At 45.4% G+C, this 25,723-nt stretch overlaps 1 protein-coding gene and 1 non-coding gene across 2 annotated transcripts in view; one reads left to right on the top strand and one right to left on the bottom strand.

Moving 5' to 3' along the window:
* WDR25 (WD repeat domain 25) overlaps positions 1–25,723 on the top strand; it is a 155,209-nt gene that overhangs the window by 61,164 nt on the left and 68,322 nt on the right. The window lies entirely within an intron of this gene.
* LOC119933752 lies at positions 3,470–3,576 on the bottom strand. The gene has a single exon (XR_005452630.1). It is a non-coding gene; the product is annotated as a U6 spliceosomal RNA (small nuclear RNA).

The raw sequence follows: 25,723 nt of genomic DNA, 5'->3' as shown, positions 1-25,723 counted from the left end.
CTCAGTTACCTCATCTGGAAAATGGGGATTGAGACTGTGAGCCCCACATGGGACAGGGGCTGCATCCAACCCTATTTGTTTGTCTCCACCCTGGCGCTTAGTATAGTGCCTGGCACATAGTAAGCTCTTAAGAAATATCATCATTATTATTATTTTCAGGAAAAATAATAATTATGGCTTTTATTAAGCAGTTACTGTGTGCCGAGCACTGTACAAAGCACTGGAGTCAGCTTGGACACAGTCCCTGTCCCACACATGGACCTCATAGTCTTCCTCCCTTCAAGGCCTCTTCCTTCCTTCAAGGCCCTACTGAGAGCTCACCTCCTCCAGGAGGCCTTCCCAGACTGAGCCCCTTCCTTCCTCTCCCCCTCATCCCCCTCTCCATCCCCCCATCTTACCTCCTTCCCTTCCCCACAGCACCTGTATATATGTATATATGTTTGTACATATTTATTACTCTATTTATTTATTTATTTATTTTACTTGTACATATCTATTCCATTTATTTTATTTTGTTAGTATGTTTGGTTTTGTTCTCTGTCTCCCCCTTCTAGACTGTGAGCCCACTGTTGGGTAGGGACTGTCTCTATATGTTGCCAACTTGTACTTCCCAAGCGCTTAGTACAGTGCTCTGCACACAGTAAGCGCTCAATAAATACGATTGATTGATTGATCCTCTGACTCCCATATCCATGCTCTTTCCACTAGATCATGCTGCTTCCCAGAAGTTGAGAGCGAAGGGAAGTTTTTGCCCATGATGGAGCGGGAGCCCCACAGGCTGCATCTTGTTGGTGTCATGGGATGGGGGACTGGGGAGGGGCCAGCAGGAGGGATGGAGCGGTATTGGAGGGGAGAAAACTGAGTGTGTGCAGAGCTGCAGGCGGAGAGTTTAGGGAATTGGTGAGAGTGGAGGATAGGGATTTACGAGTAGAGAGAATGGGTGGGGAGGTACAGTGCTCTGCACACAGTAAGCGCTCAATAAATACGATTGATGATTGATGATGGTGACGTCTGGAACCTCAAGGACCATAGCTTTCCAATCTCTGGTTCTCAAGAGGACTGGAAGCTCTACTAGATTTTAAGCTCCTTGAGGGCAAGAATTGTATCGACCAGTTCAATCAATAGTATCTGTTGAGTAATAAGAATAATAATAATAATAATGGCATTTATTAAATGCTTACTATGTGGAAAGCACTGTTCTAAGCACTCGGGAGGTTACAAGGAGATCAGGTTGTCTCACGAGGGGCTCACAGTTTTCATCCCCATTTTCCAGATGAGAGAACTGAGGCACAGAGAAGTTAAGTAACTTGCCCAAAGTCACACAGCTGACAGTTGGCGGAGCCGGGGTTTAAACCCATGACCTCTGACTCCAAAGCCCGGGCTCTTTCCACTGAGCCATGCTGCTTCTGTTACAGAAGCTTACTGCATACAGAGCATGGTACTAAGCGCTCGGGAGAGTACAGTGTAACACAGTTGGTAGACACGTTCCCTGCCCACAAAGAGCTTTTTGTCGAACTCTCCCAAGAGCTAATTATGGTGCTCCTGGGAGCACTTAGCTCTAGACTGTAAGGACGTTGTGGGCGGAGAAGGCCTGTTACTTTCTCCAAGCGCTTAGTACAGTGCTCTGCACACAGCGCTCAATAAATACTGTTGACTGGCTGATTAACTGCTCTGCACAGAGTGAGCCCTTAATAAGTAGCCTGATTGATTCACTGTGAATTTCACTCTGAATGAGAAGCAGCATGGCCTAGGGAAAAGAATACAAGCCTGAGAATCAGAGAATCCTGCCTCTGCCACTTGTGTGCTGTGTGACCTGGGGCAAGTCACTTAACTTCTCTGTGCCTCAGTTACCTCATCTGTAAAATGGAGATTAAGACTGTGAGTCCCTTGTGGGACTCAGACTGTGTCCAACCTGATTAGCTTGTATCTACCCCGTGCTTCACATAGTGCCTGGCACATAATAAATAAATACCATTTATAAAATAAAAGTAAAATAAAAGAATGCTGGCATTCACTAAAGTCCACCCTTTCTTCTCCATCCAAAACTGCTACCATGTTAATACAATCACTCATCCTATCCCAGACCTCCCAGCCTCCTGTCTCTTCCCATTTCAGTCCATACTTCACTCTATCTGGATCATTTTTCTACAAAAGCATTCAGAACATGTTCTCCGTCTCCCTGTTTTAGACTGTGAGCCCACTGTTGGGTAGGGACCGTCTCTATATGTTGCCAACTTGTACTTCTCAAGCACTTAGTACAGTGCTCTGCACACAGTAAGCGCTCAATAAATACGATTGATTGATTGATTGATGTCGCCCCGCTCCTCAAAAAACTCCAGTGGTAGCCCATCCACCTCCACATCAAACAAAAACTCCTCACCGTTGACTTTAAAGCACCCCACCACCTTGTCCCCTCCTACCTCACCTCACTACTCTCCTTCTACATCCCAGGCTGCACACTTCACTCCTCTAGTGTTAACCTTCTCGCTGTGCCTCGCTTTTGCCTATCTCGCGGCCGACCCCTGGCCCACGTCCTGCCTGTGGCCTGGAACACCCTCCCTCCTCAAATCTGCCAGACAATTACTCTCCCTCTCTTGTAACCCTTATTTGAAGGTCTTCCCAGACTAGGCACCCCCCTTCCTCTTCTCCCACTCCCTTCTGCGCTGCCTTGACTTGCTCCCTTTGTTCTTCCCCCTTCCCAGTCCCAAAGCACTTATGTATATATCTGTAATGTATGTATTTGTATTTATGTCCGTCTCCCCCCGCTAGACTGTAAGCTCATTGTGGACAGGGAATGTGTCTGTTTATTGTTGTATTTTACTTTCCCAAGCACTTAGTACAGTGCTCTGCACACAGTAAGTGCTTAATAAATACGATTGATTGATTGAATGAATGAATGAATGAATGGGAAGAGGGTGGCAACTCCAGGCTTCTGGGGAATTGGGTGATTTATCCAAGGGCACACAGCAAGCAAGTGACAGAGGGAGACTAGAACCCAGGTGCCCTGACTCCCAGTGGCATACGTGCTCTTTCCTTAGGCCACTAGCAGAGACTTATTACTACTATGATTACTTTTTTTAAAACAATGATAATTGTTAAGCGCTTACTATGTGCCAGGCACTATACTAAGCGCTGGGTAAGATACAAGGTTGGAGACCATCTGTGGCCCACATGGGGCTCACAGTCAATCAATCAATCAATCGTATTTATTGAGCACTTACTTTGTGCAGAGCACTGTACTAAGCGCTTGGGAAGTACAAGTTGGGAACATATAGAGACAGTCCCTACCCAACAGTGGGCTCACAGTCTAAAAGTCCTAATCCCCGTTTTACAGATGAGTAACTAAGGCCCAGAGAAGTTGAGTTGTCCAGGTCACACAGCAGACAAGTAGCGGAGCCAGGATTAGAACCCAGGTCCTCTGACTCTCAGGCCCGTGGTCTTTCCACTAGGCCACACTGGCTTTCCATAGATTGATGTGGACTGCTTCACGAATTTGTGTGTCATACTTGCGCAGGTACCGTGCTACCCTTCTCTGTATCGTTCCAATTTTAGTACATGTGCTACCCAAGTTAGCAAATTGCTGTTTGCAAATCCTGCAACAACATAGCAGTGAATTCCCCCTGACCTTGTAGTTGCTTGAGTCTAAACAAACAAAAGGACCGGGGGTGGTTATGGAATGTGTTATCACAGGAAACGATCCAGGCCAAAAATATCATTCGGTTAACTGTAAGCTCATTGCGGGCAGGGAACATGTCTACCAACTCGGTTATATTGTACTTTCCCAAGTGCTTAGCACAGTGCTGTGCACACAGTATGCGCTCAACAAATATGATTGATTGATTGATTGAGGGGCTTTAAGAGAAATCTATGAGCTAGGAAGCCACTATGAGTCAATAGGGGAAGCGTTAGGGATATTAGCGGGTCTATCCATAACTGTAAAAGGGTATTTCTAAAAGGACAGCTTCACCCTATTCCCCTGAGAATTCGGTTGCCACTTTCTGGGATAGAATACTGGGTTGGGTAGGGCAGAATAAAAATGTTTTCCTTTCTTGTGTAAACGACAGCATGAGGAAAGTGATGTCCGTTGACACAGATTTGTGTACTCTTTATCGTTCAATCGCATTTATTGCACACTTACCGTGTGCACAGCACCATATGACCAGACTGAGCCCCCTCCTTCCTCTCCCCCCCCACCCCCCCACCTTACCTCCTTCCCCTCCCCGCAGCACCTGTATATATGTATATATGTTTGTATGTATTTATTACTAATTTTACTTGTACATATTTATTCTATTTATTTTATTTTGTTAATATGTTTTGTTTTGTTGTCTGTCTCCCCCTTCTAGACTGTGAACCCGCTGTTGGGTAGGGACCGTCTCTATATGTTGCCAACTTGTACTTCCCAATCACTTAGTACAGTGCTCTGCAAACAGTAAGCGCTCAATAAATACGATTGAATGAATGAATGAATGAATATGAAGGACTTAGGAGAGTACAGTGTAACAATATAACAGATACACTCCCTGCCCACAATGAACTTACAGTCTAGAGGATGAGCTTACAGTCTGTTGTTCATCAGATCCTGCTGGTTGAATAGGAGGAAGATGTGAAATCATGAAAATAATTTCATTTTGGTGGAATGCAAATATGCGTAGGAAAAGAACACCAGGGGAAATCGAAAAGCCAAATATGTGAGCTAAGGGATATTCTGTGCCTTGAGTCAATATCTTCAAAGTGTCTCTCTTGACATTACTAAACAAAAAATTGTATTTGCAGAAAGCACTAAAGCATAGAGTCACTGTTAATATGCCTTAGACTGCTCCTCATTGGGTATGTATTTTCATTTAATAGATGTTTGCTTTGTTTTCCTTTATAAGTCAATGCTCGGAATTAATATGTTCCCAGTTCAATAGCTTGCAAAGGTAGAGATATAAATTAAAGTTTACTGTGAGACTCTTAGAAATTTACCAAAAAAATTGTGTTGGAAAGATACTAGAGGGTTTATGGTGTTCTGAACATATATTTCAAATAGTTAAATGGTTGCGATTTCATGGTTTAACATGTTTTCAAATTAAATGAGAATTGAAAGTTTTTTTGGTTCTTTAACCAAACAGATGGTTTTTTAGTTCCATTAATTTCTAAGGCCGAAATAGAACCCAGAGAGTAAGAACATGTGGGTCTAAAACAATATGGTGAACTGAAGTTCATCCAACCATCAGTCATTTCTGATATTTTCAGAAAATCAGCTTCTGACTCAAGCTGACGCTTACTGGCTTCTGTGTCTGCTAATTCTGTTGTACCGTTCTCTCCCAAGCGCTTACTATAGTGCTCTGTACAGAGTAACTGCTCAAAAAATACCATTGATGGATTGATTCTCCGCTGGAAAGACAGTCTGACAAAGCACAGTTTTATGACATACCTCTCAACTGAACCCTGTCATGGTAACACAAATCATGGCTTCCGGGGGGCACTGAGCCCCACTATTTGAGCTTTAAAAAGCCATGTCATTTTTCCACACACTCCTTCCACCCATGACCGTCCTTCTCCCTGGCCCAGGTATCAGCAAACCACATTTTTCACTGCACCCCAACCTATCCTCTAGACCTAACCGATCTTCTAGACTGTGAGCCCGTTGTTGGGTAGGGACTGTATATATTGCCGACTTATACTTCCCAAGCGCTTAGTACTCTGCTCTGCACACAGTAAACGCTCAATAAATGCGATTGAATGAATGAATGAATGGCCTCCTAAGAGATGACACCTTCCCCAGTCCCACAGCCCCCTTTTTATAAAGCTGAAATATTTTTTATAAGGAAAGTAGTATTTAAGGTGGGCTTTCGCCTCAGCCGAGTGAACCACGATCTTTCCCCTTGGAGCATGTGCTTCGGTAGCAAAGCCTTACTCTTCAGTGGGAGGCCGTTTTTGCTGAACTCCAGGAGGGGAAGGTCGAGAGCCATTGCTGTGGAAGGAAAAAAGGAAAACCAATGGCCTCCTGGGAATTCTGGGTCCAAGAATGGGGAATTTGGAAGGTGGAGGTGCGGTGTGTGTGGGGGGGGGGGCTGAGCTCTATTTTTAGACCGGAACCGAAATGAGCCCTTGTTTCTCTCACGATTCTGTATTAGGAGTGCAAATCTAATGCCCAAGGTGACACCAAGATTTTGTTCCTCTATTTGAAGGTGTTTTCAGTTTCCTATTCTCCCCACCATGGTACACTATCTCCAAAATAATTGAGGGTTTCTTTGTAACCTATTTTCTGTAGCCTTGTGTTTATATCATTGCCGACGCGTGCATGCCCTGTCTTGATTAGTACTGTTTGATAGATTTTACAATTCCATGATAATTAATCAATCACTGGTATTTCTGTGTTGTCTAGGCACTTGGATCTGTGACCACTGGGCATATGATATTTTCCACACAGCACTTATGTACATATCTGTAAGTTACCTAATATAAAGCATTTATATGACTTTCTGTCTCCCCCTCTAAGCTCATGTGGCGGGAAATTGTCCACCCAATAGGATACCACTCTGTCATTCTCCTCACAGCATCCCTGGGAAGTGGGGCTTCAAAGCACTCCATCACCTGGCCCCCTCATGCCTCACCTTGCTACTCTCGTACTACAACCCAGCACGTATACTTTGCTTCTCTAATGCCAACCTTCTCACTGTATTTCTCTCTTGTCTATCTCCCCACCGACAACTCAGCCAAATCCTGCTTCTGGCCTGGAATGCCCTCCCTCTTCATATCCAACACACAATTGCTCTCCCCATTTCAATCAATCAATCAATCAATCAATCAATCAATCGTATTTATTGAGACACACAATTGCTCTCCCCATTTCAATTAATCAATCAATCGTATTTATTGAGCGCTTACTGTGGCAGAGCACTGTACTAAGTGCTTGGGAAGTACAAGTTGACAACATATGGAGACAGTCCCTACCCAACAGTGGGCTCACAGTCTAAAAGGGGGAGACAGAGAACAAAACCAAACATACTAACAAAATAAAATAAATAGAATAGATATGTACAAGTAAAATAAATAAATAAATATGTACAAACATATATATACAGGTGCTGGGGGGAAGGGAAGGAGTTGATTCAATAAGACATTTCAAAGTCTTATTGAAGGCACATCTCCTCCAAGAGATTGATTAGTGCTCATTGCACCAAATATGAACTCTTTATAATAATAATAATAATAATAATAATAGTCGTTAATTGCTTATTTTGTGCCAAGCACAGTTCTAGGGGAACTCCCTCTCCCTCCTTATATGACAGACCACCACTCTCCCTATTTTCAAGGCCTCATTAAAATCACATCTCCTCTTAGAGGCCTTTCCTCACTAAGCCCTCATTTCCAAAGTTCCTTCTCCCTTCTGTGTCACCTAAGCCCTTAGTTGGTGCTGAACTCTTTAAGCACTTCACATTCTTCTCACCCTCAGCCCCACAGCACTTATATACATATCTGTGATCTATTTTTACATCTGACTCCCACTCTAGACTGTAAACTCCTTGTGAGCAGGGAGCATGTCATCCAATTTCATTCTGTCGTATTTATTGAGCGCTTACTGTGTGCAGATCTGTTGTATTGTACTTTCCCTAGCATTCGGTCCAATGATTTTCACACAGTAAGTGCTCAATAAAATATCATTGATTTACATAATCAGGAAACTTAAGATCAGAAGAATTCTGGGCACATTTAAAGGAAAACAGTGTTGCCTAGTAGAAAGAACTCAGGCCTGGGAGTCAGAGGGCCTGGGTTCTAATCCCGGCTCCATCCCTTGTCTGCAGGTGACCTTGGGCAAAACACTTAGCCTTTTTGTGCCTCAGTTATCTCAGCTGTAAAATGGGGATTGAAACTGTAAACTCAGTGGGACAGGGACAGGGAGTGTGTCTAACCTGATTAGGTTGTATCTACCCCAGTGCTTAGTACAGTGCCTGGCACAAAGTGCTTAACAAGTACTTTAAAAAAAAAAAAGCTTTGAGGCTGCCTTCCAATCCTAACCCAGTGATGCTGTATAATAAGGCAAATCCCTCATTTTCCAGAATATTCATTTTCTAATGGCTATCTCCCTCTCTCTCTAGACTGTAAGCTCATGGTGGGCAGGGAACACATCTACCAACTCTGCTGTATTGTAGGGACACAGCATGGCTCAGTGGAAAGAGCCCAGGCTTTGGAGTCAGAGGTCAGGGGTTCAAATCCTGGCTGTGCCAATTGTGAGCTGTGTGACTTTGGGCAAGTCACTTAACTTCTCTGTGCCTCAGTTACCTCATCTGTAAAATGGGGATTAAAACTGTGAGCCCCCCCCCGGGGACAACCTGATCACCTTGTAACCTCCCCAGTGCTTAGAACAGTGCTTTGCACACAGTAAGTGCTTAATAAATGCCATCATCATTATTATTATTACTATCCCAAGTGCTTAGTACAGTGCTCTGTACACAGTAAACACCCAATAAATCCCACTGATCGATCTAGAAATCCCCTTCCTCTAAAAGCAGTCTCCATGCAGGGCCCATCAAGGAATCAATCAGTTGTACTTATCGAGTGCATACTCTACGTAGGGAACTTTATGTACTAAGTGTTTGGGGAGGGCACAACACAGTTAGTAGGAATGATCCCGGCCCTCAAAGACTTTACAGTTCAGCAGGGGAGACAGACATTAAAATAGATTAGTTGGGGGAAACAAAATGTTTTAAAGCATTTTCAACCATAAGTGAGGTGGCGGGAGGAAAGGAGATGGAGCACCCAAGTGCTTCATAGAACGTGTCGAAATGGTAGTAGTAGAATAGGGTGAGGAGGTGAGAGTTCGGTCAGGGAAGGCCTCCTGGATGAAACGTGATTTTAGAAGGGTTCTGAAGATGGGGAGCCTAATGTGGTCTAACTGGTATCAGCGCGGAAGAAGTTCCAGGCAGGAGGAAGGGTCGTGAACTAGGGGTCACTGGTGCCCTGGTGGAAAGAGCACAGACCTGTGCGTCAGAGGACCTGAGTTCTAATTCCTGCTCCTCCACTTGTCTGCTGTGTGATTTTGGGCAAGTCACTTCACTTCTCTGTGCCTGTTACCTCATCTGTAAAATGGGGATTATGACTGGGAGCCCTATATGGGATAGGGACTATGTCCAAATCAATTATCTTGTAGCTACCCTAGTGTTTATTGGTACAGTTGTTTGGCACATAGTGAGCGCTTAAATACCATAAAAAAGAAAGAGACCTTGAGGCGCCGTGGAAGATCGGTATTAGAGGAGCGAAGCTTGAGGGCTGGATTGTGGTGTTTTTTTCTTAGTTACTTAAGGGGCGTCATGAATAAGAAGCTGCCAGCACTGGCTGTGGACTTTATTTTAACAAGGTATGTCAGGATGAGGTAGACAGCTCGGAAAGCTGGGCCATGGAGCCAAGGTCATCGGTGAAGATCTGTCCGAGAAATGGCGACAAGCCTGCGATTCTGGGTCTCATTAGCCGCTGCTGGAGAGGTTGATTCCAGTGTAGCGAGATGAATAGCTGTCTTTTTTTTTTCAGCATCTTTGATGCTTTTCCTTTGGTCTTTGATTCCCTCTCAACCCACCTTCAAGGTTTCACCTGTTTAACAACATGCGTCACTGGGCCGGGAACCAAATTTCTCTCCGGCCAGGGCTGGGTTCTGATCTCCCCTCTAAAATCTCAATCAAGGACATTTCTTCCTTTTGAGCAAGAGCAGGTCACTTTCGACTCTCACGCGTTCAGTTCAGAAGGGAAGCAAGAGGTGAGCACGCTACCGTGTCAATCCAAGCACTTATTTGATCCCACCTAGCAGCAGCTTCCTTGCTGACCTCCCTGCCTTCTGTTTCTCCCCGCTTCAGTCCGTACTTCACTCTGTTGCTCAGATTGTTTTTATATAAAAACATTCAGGCCATGTTTCCTCACTCCTCCAACACCTCCAGGGTTGCCCATCCACCTCCGCGTCAAAGAGAAACTCCTCACCGCCAGCTGTAAACTCGTCTCTAGATTGTAAGCTCCTTATGGGCAGGGACCATGCCTGCTAATTCTTTTGTAGTGTACTCTCCCAAGTGCTTAGTATGGTGCTGTGTATATAGTAAGTGCTCAATAAATACCACTGATTGATTGATTGGATTTAAAGCAATCACCTTCCCCCTCCTACCTTACCTCCCTGATTTCTTACTAAACCCAACCTGCACACTTCGCTCCTCTAATGCCAACCCTTTCACTGAACCTTAATCTCGTCTATCTCACCATTGACCCCTTGCCCACATCCTGCTTCTGGCCTGGAACACCCTCCCTCTCCACATCCAAGAAGATCACTGTCTCCACCTTCAAAGCCTTACTGAAGACAAATCTCCAAGAGGCTTTCCCTAACTAAGCCCTACTCTCCTCCCACTCCCTTCTGCATCATCCTTGTACTTGGATTTGCATCCTTTATTCACCCCTCCCTCAGCCCCACAGCGCTTATGTACATAACCTTAATTTATTTATTTATATTAATGTCTTTCTTCCCTGCTAGGCTGTAACACTGTGGGCAGGGAGCGTGCCTACCAACCACTTTGCACAGTGCTCTACATGCAGTAGGCACCCAATAAATATCATTGATTGATGGATTGAATTGAAATCCAGGACGAATCCGCACAGCAGTGCAGCGGAAATTTAACACTGATCCATAGTGACTCTCCATCTTGGAGGGGGAGTGACAGCGATTGAGGAAGTCCTGTTTCCTGGCTTAGTGGATAGAGCATGGGCCTGGAGTCAGAAGGACCTGGGTTCTAATTCCGGCTATGCCACATGTCTGCTGTGTGACCTCGGGCAAGTTGCTTAAGTTCTCCGTACCTCAGCTCATCTGTAAAATGGGGATAGGAGTGTGAGCCCCATGTGGGACAGGGACTGTGTCCAACCTGATTAACTTGTATCTACCACAGTTCTTAGAACAGTGCTTGGCACGTAGTAAGTGCCTAACAAGTACCACAATTACTATTATTATTTATTGCTGGACATCTTCTCACAGGTGCCGGTCATGCTGCCTGTTTAGAAAAGTCACACATTACTGAGAGCTGCAGCTTGGGCTGGATTGGTCTTCCCTCCACCCCTGGGCACCTTTGGGTCCCTGGCCTGGGCGAACCAAGCCCAGGATGGTCCAGAATGTGGACGGGAGTTCAGCTTCTCCTTCAGGGGGTCTTGTGGCTGGTAAGTCACGGTTGGGTTATTGACTCCCAAAGCCATTGGCCTCTCTAGTTGTCTCAGTTGTTTAATTCCCTTCAGTTCTGGATCCCCTTCTTTTCTCCATCACTCCCTTGGAGAACTCATTCTCTACATGACTTTAACTACCATCTCTCTGTGGGTGATTTCCAATTCTACATCTCCAGTCCTGACCTCTCTCCTTCTCTATAGTCTCCCATTTCCTCCTACCTTCAGGATATCTCTACTTGTATGTGCTGCCAACTCATCAGAATCAATACGTCCGAAACAGAATTTCTCATCTACCCGCCCAAACCCTGTCCTCCCTCTGATTTCCCTGTCACTTTAGTCAGCATCGCTATCCTCTCTCACAGCCCCATCTCTCTCATTCAACTCACATAGTCTGTCACCAAATCCTGTTGATTGTACCTTCACAGCATTACTAAAATCCACCCTTTCCTCTCCATCCAAACTGCTACCATTTATCCAAGCACTTATCCTATCCCGCCTTGTCTACTGCATCTGCCTCCTCGCTGCCCTCCCGGTCTCCTGTCTCTCCTCACCCCAGTCCATACTTCACTCTACTGCCTGGATCATTTGTCTACAAAACCATTCAGTCCATGTTTCCCCACTCCCCAAGAACTTCCAGTGGTTGCCCATCCACCTCCGCACCAAGCAGAATCTCCTTACCATCGGCTCTAAAGTACTCAATCATCTTGCCCCCTCCTATCTTACCTTCCTGATTTTCTACTATAGTCAAGCCCATTTACTTTTCTCCTGTAGCACCAACCTACTCACTGTACATCAAGCTCATCTATCTCAATCAATCAATCAATCAATCAATTGTATTTATTGAGTGCTTACTGTGTGCAGAGCACTGTACTACGTGCTTGGGAAGTACAAGTTGGCAACATATAGAGACAGTCCCTACCCAACAGTGGGCTCACAGTCTAAAAGGGGGAGACAGAGAACAAAACCAAACATACTAACAAAATAAAATAAATAGAATAGATATGTACAAGTAAAATAAATAAATAAATAGAGTAATAAATATGTACAAACATATATGCATATATACAGGTGCCGTGGGGAAGGGAAGGAGGTAAGATGAGGGGGATGGAGAGGGGGACGAGGGGGAGAGGAAGGAAGGGGCTCAGTCTGGGAAGGCCTCCTGGAGGAGGTGAGCTCACCACCCACCCCTCATCCACATCCTGCCCCTGGCCTGGAACTCCCTCACTCTTCATATCTGACAGACAATCATTCTCCCCATCTTCAAACCTTTATTAAAATAATCTCTTCTTCGAGAGGCCTTCATCAACGAATCCATCATTTCCCCTACTCCCTCTCCCTTCTGCATCACCTTTGCACTTGGATTTCTATGCTTTATTCACCCCACCCTCAGCCCCCATCTCTGTGATTGATTTATTTATATTAATGTCTGTCTCCCCCGTTAGTCTGTAAGCTCGCTGTGGGCCGGGAACATCTCTACCAACTCTTTTATATTGTACTCTCCCAAATGCTTAGTATTTGCCTTCTGTGTCCTCTGTGTACTTGGATCTGTGACCTTTGGGCATTTGATATTCACCCCACCCTCAGCCCCACAACACTTATGTACATATCTATAAAGTATATAGTGTAAATTATTCATTTATATCATTATTTTTAGGTGTGTTTCCCCTTCTAGACTGTAAGCTCATTGTGGGCAGGGAATGTGTCTGTTTATTGTTACATTGTTCTCTCCAAAGCACTTAGTACAGTGCTCTGCGCATTGTCTTGTTGTATGCTGTCGAGTCGTCTCCGATCCATAGCGACTCCATGACACCTCTCCCAGAATGCCCCACCTCCATCTGCAATCGTTCTGGTAGTATATTCATAGAGTTTTCTTGGCAAAAATACGGAAATGGTTTACCATTGCCTCCTTCCACGCAGTAAACCTGAGTCTCTGCCGTCGATTCTCTCCTATGCCGCTGCTGCGCAGGACAGGTGAATTTTGACTTGTAGCAGATTGCCTTCCACTTGCTAGCCAATGGCAAGCTAGGAATGGAATAATAATAATAATGTTGGTATTTGTTAAGCACTTACTATGTGCCAAGTACTGTTCTAAGCGCTGGGGTAATCAGGTTGTCCCACAGGGGGCTCGCAGTCTTAATCCCCATTTTCCAGAGGAGGTAACTGAGGCACAAAGAAGTTAAGTGACTTGCCCAAGGTCACACAGCTGACAAGTGGTGGAGTCGGGATTAGAACCCACGACCTCTGACTTGGAAGCCCAGGCTCTTTCCACTGATCCACGCTGCCTCTGCTTGACTCTCCCTCCTGTAGCCGAGACTGGTATATATATATATATATATATATATATATATATATATAAAATGGTATTTATTAAGCGCTTACTATGTGCAAAGCACTGTTCTAAGCACTGGGAAGGTTACAAGGTGATCACGTTGTCCCACGGGAAGCTCACAGTTTTAATCCCCATTTTACAGATGAGGTAACAGGCACAGAGAAGTTAAGTGACTTACCCAAAGTCACACAGCTGACAGTTGGCGGAGCCGGGATTTGAACCCATGACCTCTGACTCCAAAGCCCGTGCTCTTTCCACTGAGCCACGCTTCTTCTCACGCTGTAGACTATTAGAAACTCTCCAGGTGTGATCCTGAGAGGGTGCTCTGCACATAGTAAGCGCTCAGTAAATACCAGTGATTGTAAGCTTGTCCTGTAGACTGTTAGCTCATTGTGGGCAGGGAATGTGTCTGCTAATTCTGTTGTATTGTACTCTCCCAAGCACTTAATACAGTGCTCTGCACATAGTAACCATTCCCTTATTTGTAACTCATTGTCATGTGCATCTCCCTAGACCCCACTAATCTGTTTTCCCTTTAAGGGCAGGGATTGTGTCTGCCAAGTGTATTATACTCTCCCAAATGCTCAGTAAAGTGCTCTGCACACAGTAAGTGCCCAATAAATAGCTTTGATTGACTGATTAGTAAGCTATTTCCTACAATGCACAGGACATAGAAAAGCAGTAAAAAAAGCATGATCTCTACCTCCAAGGAACTTAGTCTAATACAGGGACAGTAGGCATTCATTGATTCAATCATATTTATTGAGCATTTCCTGTGTGCAAAGCACTGTACTAAGCACTTGCACGAAGCACTTCATCGATGGATATGCAGACGAGGGAGACTAGCTGTATATGATCAACACAAGCCAATAATTATTGTGTTATTTGTTAAGCACTTACTATGTGCCAAACACAATACTAAGTACTGGGATAAGTACAAGATAATCAGGTCCCAAGTGGGGCTCACAGTCTATGTAGAAAATATTAGAGAAGTCTAATGATAATAGTAATAATAATGATGGCATTTATTGTGTGCTTACTATGTGCAAAGCACTGTTCTAAGCGCTGGGGGGGATACAAGGTGATCAAGTTGTCCCACGTGGGGCTCACAGTCTTAATCCCCATTTCACAGATGAGGTAACTGAGACTCAGAGAAGTTAAGTGACTTGCCCAAGGTCACACAGCAGACATGTGGCAGAGTCGGGACTTGAACCCATGACCTCTGACTCCAAAGCCCGTGCTCTTTCCACTGAGCCACACTGCTTCTCATGAAGCAGCTAATTCTCAAGTAAGTGCTCAGTAAGTGCTCAATAAATATGATTGAATCAATAAATGCCTACTGTCCCTGTATTAGACTAAGTTCCTTGGAGGTAGAGATCATGCTGCTCCATTCTTCATGCTGCTACCCGGATTATCTTTGTCCAGAAACGCTCTGGGCATATCACTCCCCTCCTCAAAAATCTCCAGTGGCTACCAATCACTCTGCGCATCAGGCAGAAACTCCTCACCCTGGGCTTCAAGGCTGTCCATCACCTCGCCCCCTCCTACCTCACCTCCCTTCTCTCCTTCTCCAGCCCAGCCCGCACCCTCCGCTCCTCCACTGCTGATCTCCTCACCGTACCTCGCTCTCGCCTGTCCCGCCATCGACCCCCGGCCCACGTCATCCCCCGGGCCTGGAATGCCCTCCCTCTGCCCATCCGCCAAGCTAGCTCTCTTCCTCCCTTCAAGGCCCCGCTGAGAGCTCACCTCCTCCAGGAGGCCTTCCCAGACTGAGCCCCTTCCTTCCTCTCCCCCTCATCCCCCTCTCCATCCCCCCATCTTACCTCCTTCTCTTCCCCACAGCACCTGTATATATGTATATATGTTTGTACATATTTTTTACTCTATTTGTTTATTTATTTGTACATATATATTCTATTTATTTTATTTTGTTAGTATGTTTGGTTTTGTTCTCTGTCTCCCCCTTTTAGACTGTGAGCCCACTGTTGGGTAGGGACTGTCTCTATATGTTGCCAATTTGTACTTCCCAAGCGCTTAGTACAGTGCTCTGCACATAGTAAGCGCTCAATAAATACGATTGATTATGATGATGCTTTTTTACTGCTTCTCTATGTCCTGTGCATGGTGGGAAATAGCTTATTAATCAGTCAATCAGTCATTAAGTCTATTAGACTTAATATTAAGTACAATATTTAGAGAGGTCTATTAGAGAAGCAGCGTGGCTCAGAAGAAAGAGCCTGGGCTTGGGAACCAGAGGTCATGGGTTCTAATCCCAGCTCTGCCACATGTCTGCTGTGTGACCTTGGGCAAGTCACTTCACTTCTCTGAGCCTCAGTTCCCTCATCTGTAAAATGGGGATTAAGACTGTGAGCCCCACGTGGGACAAACTGATCACTTTGTATCCGCCCCAGCGCTTAGAAAAGTGCTTCGCACATATTAAGCGCTTAACAAATCATCATCAATCGTATTTATTGAGCGCTTACTATGTGCAGAGCACTGTACTAAGCGCTTGGGAAGTACAAATTGGCAACATATAGAGACAGTCCCTACCCAACAGTGGGCTCACAGTCTAAAAGGGGGAGACAGAGAACAAAACCAAACATACTAACAAAATAAAATAAATAGGATAGATATGTACAAGTAAAATAAATAAATAAATAGAGTAATAAATATGTACAAACATATATACATATATACAGGTGCTGTGGGGAAGGGAAGGAGGTAAAATGGGGGGATGGAGAGGGGGATGAGGGGGAAAGCAAGGAAGGGGCTCAGTCTGGGAAGGCCTCCTGGAGGAGGTGAGCTCTCAGCAGGGCCTTGAAGGGAGGAAGAGAGCTAGCTTGGTGGATTGGCAGAGGGAGGGCATTCCAGGCCCGGGGGATGACGTGGGCCGGGGGTCGATGGCGGGACAGGCAAGAACGAGGTACGGTGAGGAGATTAGCGGCGGAGGAGCGGAGGGTGCGGGCTGGGCTGGAGAAGGAGAGAAGGGAGGTGAGGTAGGAGGGGGCGAGGGGATGGAGAGCCTTGAAGCCCAGGGTGAGGAGTTTCTGCCTGATGCGCAGATTGATTGGTAGCCACTGGAGATTTTTGAGGAAATGCAAATGCCATCATTATTATTATTAGTACTATGTAGAAGGGATAACATTATTGAATCCCCATTTTGCAGATGAGGGAACTGAGAGACGTAAACTGACCTGCTCAAAGTCACACAGCGGATAAGTGGCAGAGGCAGGATTAGAACCCAGGTCCTTCTGACTCCCAGGACCTTGCTCTATCCACTAGGCCACACTGCTTCTCATGAGCCCAAGAGGGCTGTATTCTTTCTCGCTAAGAAGATCCGAGTCTTCTTAGCTCAACCACGAACATTATCTAACTTGACCTCCCCACCCCATTTCACACAGTCTATTTCAGAGTTCTTTATTAAATAACATCTGGCTTGTGCAAATACCGACATGAAGTGGTTTCAGAAACTGAAGCTTCATTTATTAGAAAGGTTTTAAGGTAAAATGGGCTATTTTAGAACACTCAGGTCTAATTATTTTTCCAGAGCTTTTTAGAGGATAATGTAACTCCAGCATGACAGGTAAAGTACTTCAATCTCGCCAGTAAAGTATAATGCAATTGGTTTTCAATTTAGTTTTCCCTAAAACAAATGAAAAATCATACCGGCTTTGGTAAAGCAGTTGCGGGGTTATTTATTAAAGCGCCTGTTTGAGTTGATGAATTAGAAAAAGTTCCTTCAGAGCTTGAATGAGTCCTGAGTCTGAAGCGTGGGTGGGATTACAGCATTTGGGGGAAAGAGATGATTTTCATTGGTCAATATTTCTTTGGCTAATTTAAAGATAACGATGCATTACCCTTTTTTTTGGTATTTAAGCAGTTACTGTGCACCAAACACTGTGCTAAGCACTGGGGTAGATTCAAGTTAATCATGTTGGACACAGTTTCTGTCCCACAAGGGTCTCATTGAGAAGCAGCATGTCTTAGTGAGTAGAACCAACTTGTACTTCCCAAGCGCTTAGTACAGTGCCCTGCACACAGTAAGCGCTCAATAAATACGATTGAATAAATGAATGAGCACGGGCCTGGGAGTCCGAAGGACCTGGGTTCTTATCCCGGCTCTGCCACATTTCTGTTGTGTGACCTTGAGCAAGTCACTTAACTTCTGTGTGCCTCAGTTACCTCATCTGTAACATGGGGATTAAGACTGTGAGCCCCATGTGGGACAGGGACTGTGTCCAACCTGATTGACTTGTATCTACCCCAGCACTAGAACAATGCTTGGCACACAGTAAGTGCTTAACAACTACCATAATTATTATTCATTCATTCAGTCGTATTTATTGAGCGCTTACTGTGTGCAGAGCACCGTACTAAGTGCTTGGGAAGTGCAAGTTGGCAACAGAGATGGTCCCTACCCAACAGCAGGCTCACAGTCTGGAAGGGGGAGACAGACAACAAAACAAAACATATTAACAAAATAAAATAAATAGAATAGTAAATATATATGAGGAAAATAGAGTAATAAATACGTACAAACATATATACAGGTGCTGTGGGGAGGGGAAGGAGGTACGGCAGGGGGAATGGGGAGGGGGCTCAGTCTGGGAAGGCCTATTTTACAGGTGCTGGAACTGAAGCCCAGTGAAGTGACTTGCCCAAGGTCACACAGCAGACAAGTGGCAGATCCAGGATTAGAACCCTGGTCCTTTGACTCCTAGACCCGGGCTCTATCCACTAGACCACACTGCTCCCCTTTCTTGTGGCTTTCCCCGCAAGGGCGAAAATGTTCCAATGTTCTGTGACATTCATTCATTCATTCATTCATTCAGTCGTATTTATTGAGTGCTTACTGTGTGCAGAGCACTGTACTAAGCACTTAGGAAGTACAAGTTGGCAACATATAGAGACGGTTTACCCAACAGCGGGCTCACAGTCTAAAAAGGGGAGACAGACAACAAAACAAACCATATCAACAAAATAAAATAAATAGAATAAATATGTACAAATAAAATAAATAAATAGAGTAATAAATACGTACAAACATATGTACAGGTGCTGTGGGGAGGGGAAGGAGGTAAGGCGGCGGGTTGGGAAGGGGGAGAGGAAGGAGGGGGCTCAGTCTGGGAAGGCCTCCTGGAGGAGGTGAGCTCTCAGTAGGGCTTTGAAGGGAGGAAGAGAGCTAGATTGGAGGATTGACAGAGGGAGGGCATTCCAGGCCCGGGGGATGACGTGGGCCGGGGGTCGATGGGACAGGCGAGAACGAGGTATGGTGAGGAGCTTAGCGGCAGAGGAGCGGAGGGTGCGGGGTGGGATGTAGAAGGAGAGAAGGGAGGTGAGGTAGGAGGGGGCAAGTTGATGGACAGCCTTGAAGCCGAGGGTGAGGAGTTTTTGCCTGATGCTTAGGTCGATTGGTAGCCACTGGAGATTTTTGAGGAGGGGAGTAACATGCTCAGAGCGTTTCTGCACAAAGACGATCCGGGCAGCGGCGTGAAGTATGGATTGAAGTGGGGAGAGACAGGAGGATGGGAGATCAGAGAGAAGGCTGACGCAGTAATCCAGTCGGGATAGGATGAGAGATTGAACGAGCAGAGTAGTGGTTTGGATGGAGAGGAAAGGGCGGATCTTGGCAATGTTGCGGAGGTGAGACCGGCAGGTTTTGGTGACGGATTGGATGTGAGGGGTGAACAAGAGAGCAGAGTCGAGGATGACAGTGGACAGTCTTGGACATCCCTGGCTTTTATTGGGAACACACTGTAGAGGGGCTGAAATGGGAAAACAGAAAGGTGTAAATTTTTCATTGCCCTTTGTGAAGAGGGTGGCTGCTTTAGGTATTCCCAGAGTCCACCCCACACATTTGGTGGTGGAGCTCTGTCAGAATGTAAGCTCCTTATGGACATGGCATGGGTCTTGTACCTTGGTTGTTCTTTCCCAAGCACTGAGTACAGTGCTTTTCACTCAGTAGTTGCTCAATAAGTTGTGTTCCTTTTTACCCATTCCCACAAAGAAAGTGTGAGGCTCTAAAAGCAGTTTTGATTGTCAAAAGCCAATCCCTTTGTGTTATTTTATTGGAAGCTTTTTACCATTGGACGGGATTGTTGAGAAAGGCGAATATACCAGGTGAATTTTGCAAAAACAGCGAGCACCTGAGCCCTCCCAACCCATCAATGGTTTCCTTCTTCTACAGGAAGCACTCAGGTAATAAATGTAGTGACAGAAGGATCACGTCCTTCCTGGTGAGGGGTGGCGGGGAGAAGAGGAGCTTCTGTTTCTCATTGCTCGAGGCCAGTCGGGTTGTGGGCTACTGAAGGATAGGGCACAGTCTCCCATCAAAGGCCCAATATCCCAGTATCTGGAAGTGCCACCGGATTCTGATGCCAGTTGGCCCGGGAGAGGGGTTTTCCCACCAGTCCTTATTAATCAATGGAGAAGCAGTGACAGTGAGGCCTAATGGAAAGAGCATGGGCCTGGGCGTCAGAGTACCTGGGTTCTGATCTCAGCGCTTCCACATGTCTGCTGTGTGACCTCGGAAAAGTCACTTAACTTTTCTGGCCCTCTGTTACCTAATCTGTAAAATGGGGATTCAAGCCTATTCCCTCCTAATTAGACTGTGAGCCTCTTATGGGACAGGGACTGTGTCCAACCTCATTAACCTGTATCTCCCTGTGTGCTAAGAATAGTGCTTGGCACATAGTAAGCGTTGAACAAGTACAATTATTATTACTATTATTAGTCCAAGTACAATTATTATTACTATTACTATTACTTCTAGACTGTGATCCCACTGTTGGGTAGAGACCGTCTCTATATGTTGCCAACTTGTACTTCCCAAGCGCTTCGTAGAGTGCTCTGCACACAGTAAGCGCTCAATAAATACGATTGAATGAATGAATGAATACTATTATTATTATTGTTGTTACTTATCCTCACTTCTTTCCAACTCTACCCAACTCAACTTGCCTCACTCCTCTGAAGGCAACCTAATCACTGTCGTATTCTCATTAGTGACTGAGTACTTACTGTGTACAGAACACTGTACTAATTGCTTGGGAGAGTACAACACAATGGTGTTGGTAGACACAATCCCTGCTCTCAAGGATCTTAGTGACCTTGCTCGGTGCCTGATAACAGATGAGCTAAAATCAACCCTTCTGTCTGACAGGAGGACAGGGGGAGAGTGAGGCATTCTGAGTGGGCCGGGGGAATGGTATTTAACTGGCCAGCCCTGCCTCAGATTGGTCTTCCTGCTCCTACACCAAGAATCTACATTCCATCTGTTGATCTTTGGGGATACCAAAGCTGGTTCTGCTAGCATTCATTCATTTATTCATTCAATCATATTTACTGAGCACTTACTGTGTGCAGAGCACTGTACTAAGTGCTTGGGAAGTACAAGTTGGCAACGTATAGAGCACTTGGAAAGTACAATTCAGTAATAAAGAGAGACAATCCCTGCCCTCACTTGGCTTACAGTCTAGAAGGGGGGTGGCAGACATCAAAACAAGTAAACAGACAATATGTATACAATCAATAGGCATCAATATGTGTTATCGACAAGTAGGGTGCAAAATAGGTTAATCAGTGTAAATCGGCCGCAGGGTTCTTGAACGCAGGGTGGTGATGCAGATAGGAAAAATGACTTGGAGACATGAGTTCAGATAGAGCAGCAAAGAAGGAAAGTGGCTACATGGCCGTTCACCTCCTGGGAGAGGTACGAGTGACAAGCAGCCCCGATCCCAATATCACTGTGTCTTTTATTGAGTTACAGCTAGCACCTTAAGGATGTGCATTTGTCCTGCTGCCTGTGTGAGTAGGGGGCATCTGATGGAGCCAAGAAGTTCGCAGGGCTTGGCTCACGTTCCCCTTGGCTTTGCAAAACAGTCCCAAGTCCGTGCTGATCTAATGGCTTTGGGGTTTCTGTTTCCTTTGTTTACTTTACGGTGATATAATTTGCAATGAAGTAATCTTTCCTTGCCAGCCTACATTTTAATGGGGTTTTAATGGCATCTTAATAGCGCCTCGGTGGATCAGCAGAACAGCAGTTTTGCCCCGGATAACTCCGTTCCGGAGCAGAATGGAAGAGTCCGTTTATCAATGAATCGTCGACTAAGCTCCCGTCCGGGAAAATACTTAGCTCCCATCCCCTTGAGCTGATTCGCTTATCTGGGTATTGGCAATTTCGGGGGGACAGCCAGGGCCCTCAGGGCGAAGAATGAACGGGCCTCCAGAAGCGAGCGGGCAGCGTGTAGATTCGGGCCCCCCCCCCCCCCCCCCCCCGGACGTAGCTGCAGCTCCCCCAGCTACCCGGGGCCTCGGTGCTGAGCTGTGCAGGCAAACTACATCTGGATCCCACGGCCAGGGGCCCGTAGTGGATTTTCGGATCCACCTGGTGGGAGGTAGTGGGGGACCAAACCAGAGTTTGGTCCTCTCCCATCTGGAGAGAGTACATCCAACAGAGCTGCTATTCTTGTTCCCTGCCCACAGTGAGCTTTCAGTCTAGAGTAGAAAGCAGAAGCACCTTTTCATCCCTCTATCTAAGGATTTCAATGATAGGTACAGGGAATTCCCCGCTCTCCTGGGAGGTGGGGGAAGGAAAAGCAGCATGGTGTAGTGGATAGAGCACAGGCCTGAGAGTCCAAAAGTCACGAGTTCTAATCTTAGCTCTGCCATTTGTCTGCTGTGTGACTTTGGGAAAGGTCACTTCTCTTCCCTGGGCCTCAGTTCCCTCATCTATAAAATGAAGATGGAGACTATAAGCCCCATGTGGGACAGGGACTGAGTCCAACCCGATTTGCTTGAGCCACCCCAGTGCTTAGTACAATACCTGGCACATAGTAAGCACTTAACAAATACCATTATTATTATTATTATTATTATTAAGGAGCTTACGGTCTAGAGGGGAAGACAGACATTAACATAAGTAAATGAATTGCAGATACAGACACAAGTGCTGTGGGGCTGAGGGTGGGGTGAATGGGAGGTGTAAATCCAAGTTCAAGGGCAACAAAGAAGGGAGCTTAGTTGGGCAAGGCTTCTTGAAGGAGATGTGAGTTTAATAAGGCTTTGGAGATTGGGAGAGTGAGGGTCTCTTTTCTATGAAGCAGAAGGGAATTCCAGGCCAGAGGCAGGATGTAGGCAAGGGGTCTGCAGTGAGATAGAATGATGTCGAAGTACAGTGAGTTGGTTGGCATTAGAGGAGCAAAGAGAGCAGGCTGGGTAGTAATAATAATGATAATGATAATAATAATGATGGCATTTGTTAAGCACTTACTATGTGCAAAGCACTGTTCTAAACGCTGAGGAGGATACAAGGTGATCAGGTTGTCCCACATGGGGCTCACAGTCAATTCCCATTTTACAGATGAGGTAACTGAGGCACAGAGAAGTTAAGTGACTTGCCCAAAGTCACACAGCAGACAATTGGCAGAGCTGGGATTTAAACCCATGACCTCTGAACCCATGCTCTTTCCACTGAGCCATGCTGCTTCTCAGGGATCAGGGAGGTGAGGTGAGGTAGGACGGGGCAAGGTAGGTGACTGAGTGCTTTAAAGCTGATGGTAAGGAGTTCTTGTTTGATGCAGCTGTGTTCGGGCAAGCGCTGGGAGCTCCTAAGTTGGGAAACACAAACTGTGCGATTGTGTAGAAAAAGTCATCTGGGCTGGAGTGGAGAGGTCAGCAAGGAGGCTGATACAGTAATCAAGGTGGGATAAGATACGTGCTTGGATTAGCATGGTAGCAGTTTGGATGGTGAAAGAAGGGCAGATTTTAGCCGATGTGAAGGTTGAACTGACAGGATTTAGTGAAAGATTGAATATGTGGGTTGAATAAGAGAGATGAGTCAATAACGCCAAGATTACGGGCTTGTGAGGCAGGGAGGATGGGGATGCTGTCTACAGTGATGGGAGTATCAGCGGGAGGACAGGGTTTCGGGGGGAAGAGGAGGAGTTCTGTTTTGGACATGTTAAAATTTGAAGTGTCTGCTGAACATCCAGGTAGAGATGTCCAGAAAGCAGGAGGAAATAAGCTCATTGTCAGGGAATGGGTCTGCTTACTGTTATTTTCTACTCCCCCAAATGCTTAGTGCAGTGCTTTGCACTCCATAAGCACTCAATAAATACAATTGAATGAATGAATGAGGAAATATGAGACTGCAGAGAAGGAGAAATATCAATCAATGACTTTTTTATGGTATTTATCAAGTACTTATGTTCCAGCACTGTTTTAATCAGGTTGGACCAGTCTGTGTCCCACATTGGGGCCTACAGTCTTAATCCCCATTTTACAGTTGAGGTAACTGAAGCACAGAGACGTTAAGCGACTTGCCCAAGGTCCCACAGCAGGCAAGTGGAGGAGCTGGGATTAGAACCCAAGTCCATCTGACCCCCTGGCACGTCCTCTAGCCACTAGGCCATGCATGTGCAGAGCACTGTGCTAAGCACTTGGGAGAGTATACTACAACAGAATTATCAGGCACATTCCCTGCCCATAACAAACTTATCAGTGCTGGAGATGTGGATTTGTGGCTGAGCTGGGGGGAGAGTCAAGGGGAGGATTGGGGTGAGGCGGATAGTTCTGTTTTAGTAATGCTGAGTTTGAGAGGCTGGATTGACTTCCGCCATCCAGTTCCTTTGGAGCTTCAAACCCTCCCGTCTCCCCCACCTCACAAAAAAGTCCCTGCTTGAGGCGCTGACAGTGGGAGAAGTGCCAGGATTTAAAGCCCTGGCACCTCTCCCTAGGCGAAATAACAACGGCTTACGGTAAAAAGACAGTACCCGATTTCAACATGTCAGCAGAGTCCCTCAGAGTGGAATGGGCCGAGGGCGGGGGGGAGTGTGAGAAAAAGAAAGAAGCTAGAACAAATACATATGTCTACCAAGCTGTTCAGCGCTTCACCAGATTAGCAGTTTTGTGCTGTATGGATCTAACAAGGCCCTTAGGGAGATGATGTATTATGCCGCCTTCTTCACACTCTCCCCCTCTATTGATGAAATCCAGTCCTTATCAAACAAGGAAAATTAATGGATGGAGCGGAAAGCACAAGGTCGTGGCATTCACACACATCTACCAGCACCAAACTGGAATAAATGAGAATGAGCAAAGTAGGTTTGTTTGTAGAGGAAAGGGCCATTACTCTGACTGAATATTACATAAATATTTATGATTGTTAGGGTACATTCATTTTGCTACTGATGTCTAATTTTCAATATACTCTAATGAAGCTTAATTTGCAGATGCTGTACAAATAGAGTTAAGGCAGCAAAATCATTTTCTCTGTTCTGAATTCTTTGTTTCAGTATTGCCTTTGGAAGATATTGTATAAATTCACTGTGCATTGAGCTGTTGGCCATCTAGGGTATCGTTTTCCCTGAAGAGAAAGTTTGCCTTTACAATATTTAGAAGGTATTTTTAATATCAAAATAGAAAAGAAAAGTGTATTTTAGTAGGTGTAAAACGCATGGACTTTTTTTTTTTTTAAAAAAAGGCATTTGTTAAGCTCTTACTATGTGCCAGGAAATGTTCTAAGCTCTAGGGTAGACAAAAGTCAATCAGGTTGGACATAGTCCATGTCCCACAAGAGGCTCACAGTCTTAATCCCCATTTTACAGATGAGGTGACTGAGACACAGGGAAGTGAAGTGATTTGCCCAAGGTCACCCCAGCAGGGCAAGTTGATGTCTGCATCTCCCCAACTCCAGACTGTAAGCTCATTGTGGGCAGGGAATATGTCTGATTATTGTTGTATTATTCTCTCCCAAGCGCTTAGTACAGTGCTCTGCAAACAGTAAGCGCTTAGTAAATATGATTGAACAAATGAATGAAATTGGCAGAGGCAGGATTAGAACCCAGGTCCTTCTGACTCCCAGGCCTATGCTCTTTCCATTAGGCTACACAGCTTCTTCCGTCTCATTTGGGGTTTTGAATGGTTTTCCAGTTGATTTTGGAATCTGACGTTTCCCTGGTTATGCACAAATTTGTTTTTCAACTACTGAGTTCATGATGAATTTGCATTTCATAAAGCAGATGGCCATCCACAGTTAAAGCATACTAAGGAATGCTAATTAAGACTGGATTGTGAACGCGGACCAAAGTAAATGCAATGAGAAGTTTTTATCTTTTGCATCCTGGAGTGAATTTGCCCCTAGAAGGGCCTGGAAAGGATACTGTCTGGGGGTTTTAAAACAAACAAATCTTGAATAGAGCCTAGATGGCATTGAATGGAATT

Source organism: Tachyglossus aculeatus, chromosome 1, assembly GCF_015852505.1.
Source record: "Tachyglossus aculeatus isolate mTacAcu1 chromosome 1, mTacAcu1.pri, whole genome shotgun sequence".
Classification (NCBI taxonomy): Eukaryota; Metazoa; Chordata; class Mammalia; order Monotremata; family Tachyglossidae; genus Tachyglossus; species Tachyglossus aculeatus.
The sequence above is the reverse complement of the archived record's forward strand: the minus strand, read 5'-3'. Positions and strand labels throughout refer to the sequence as shown.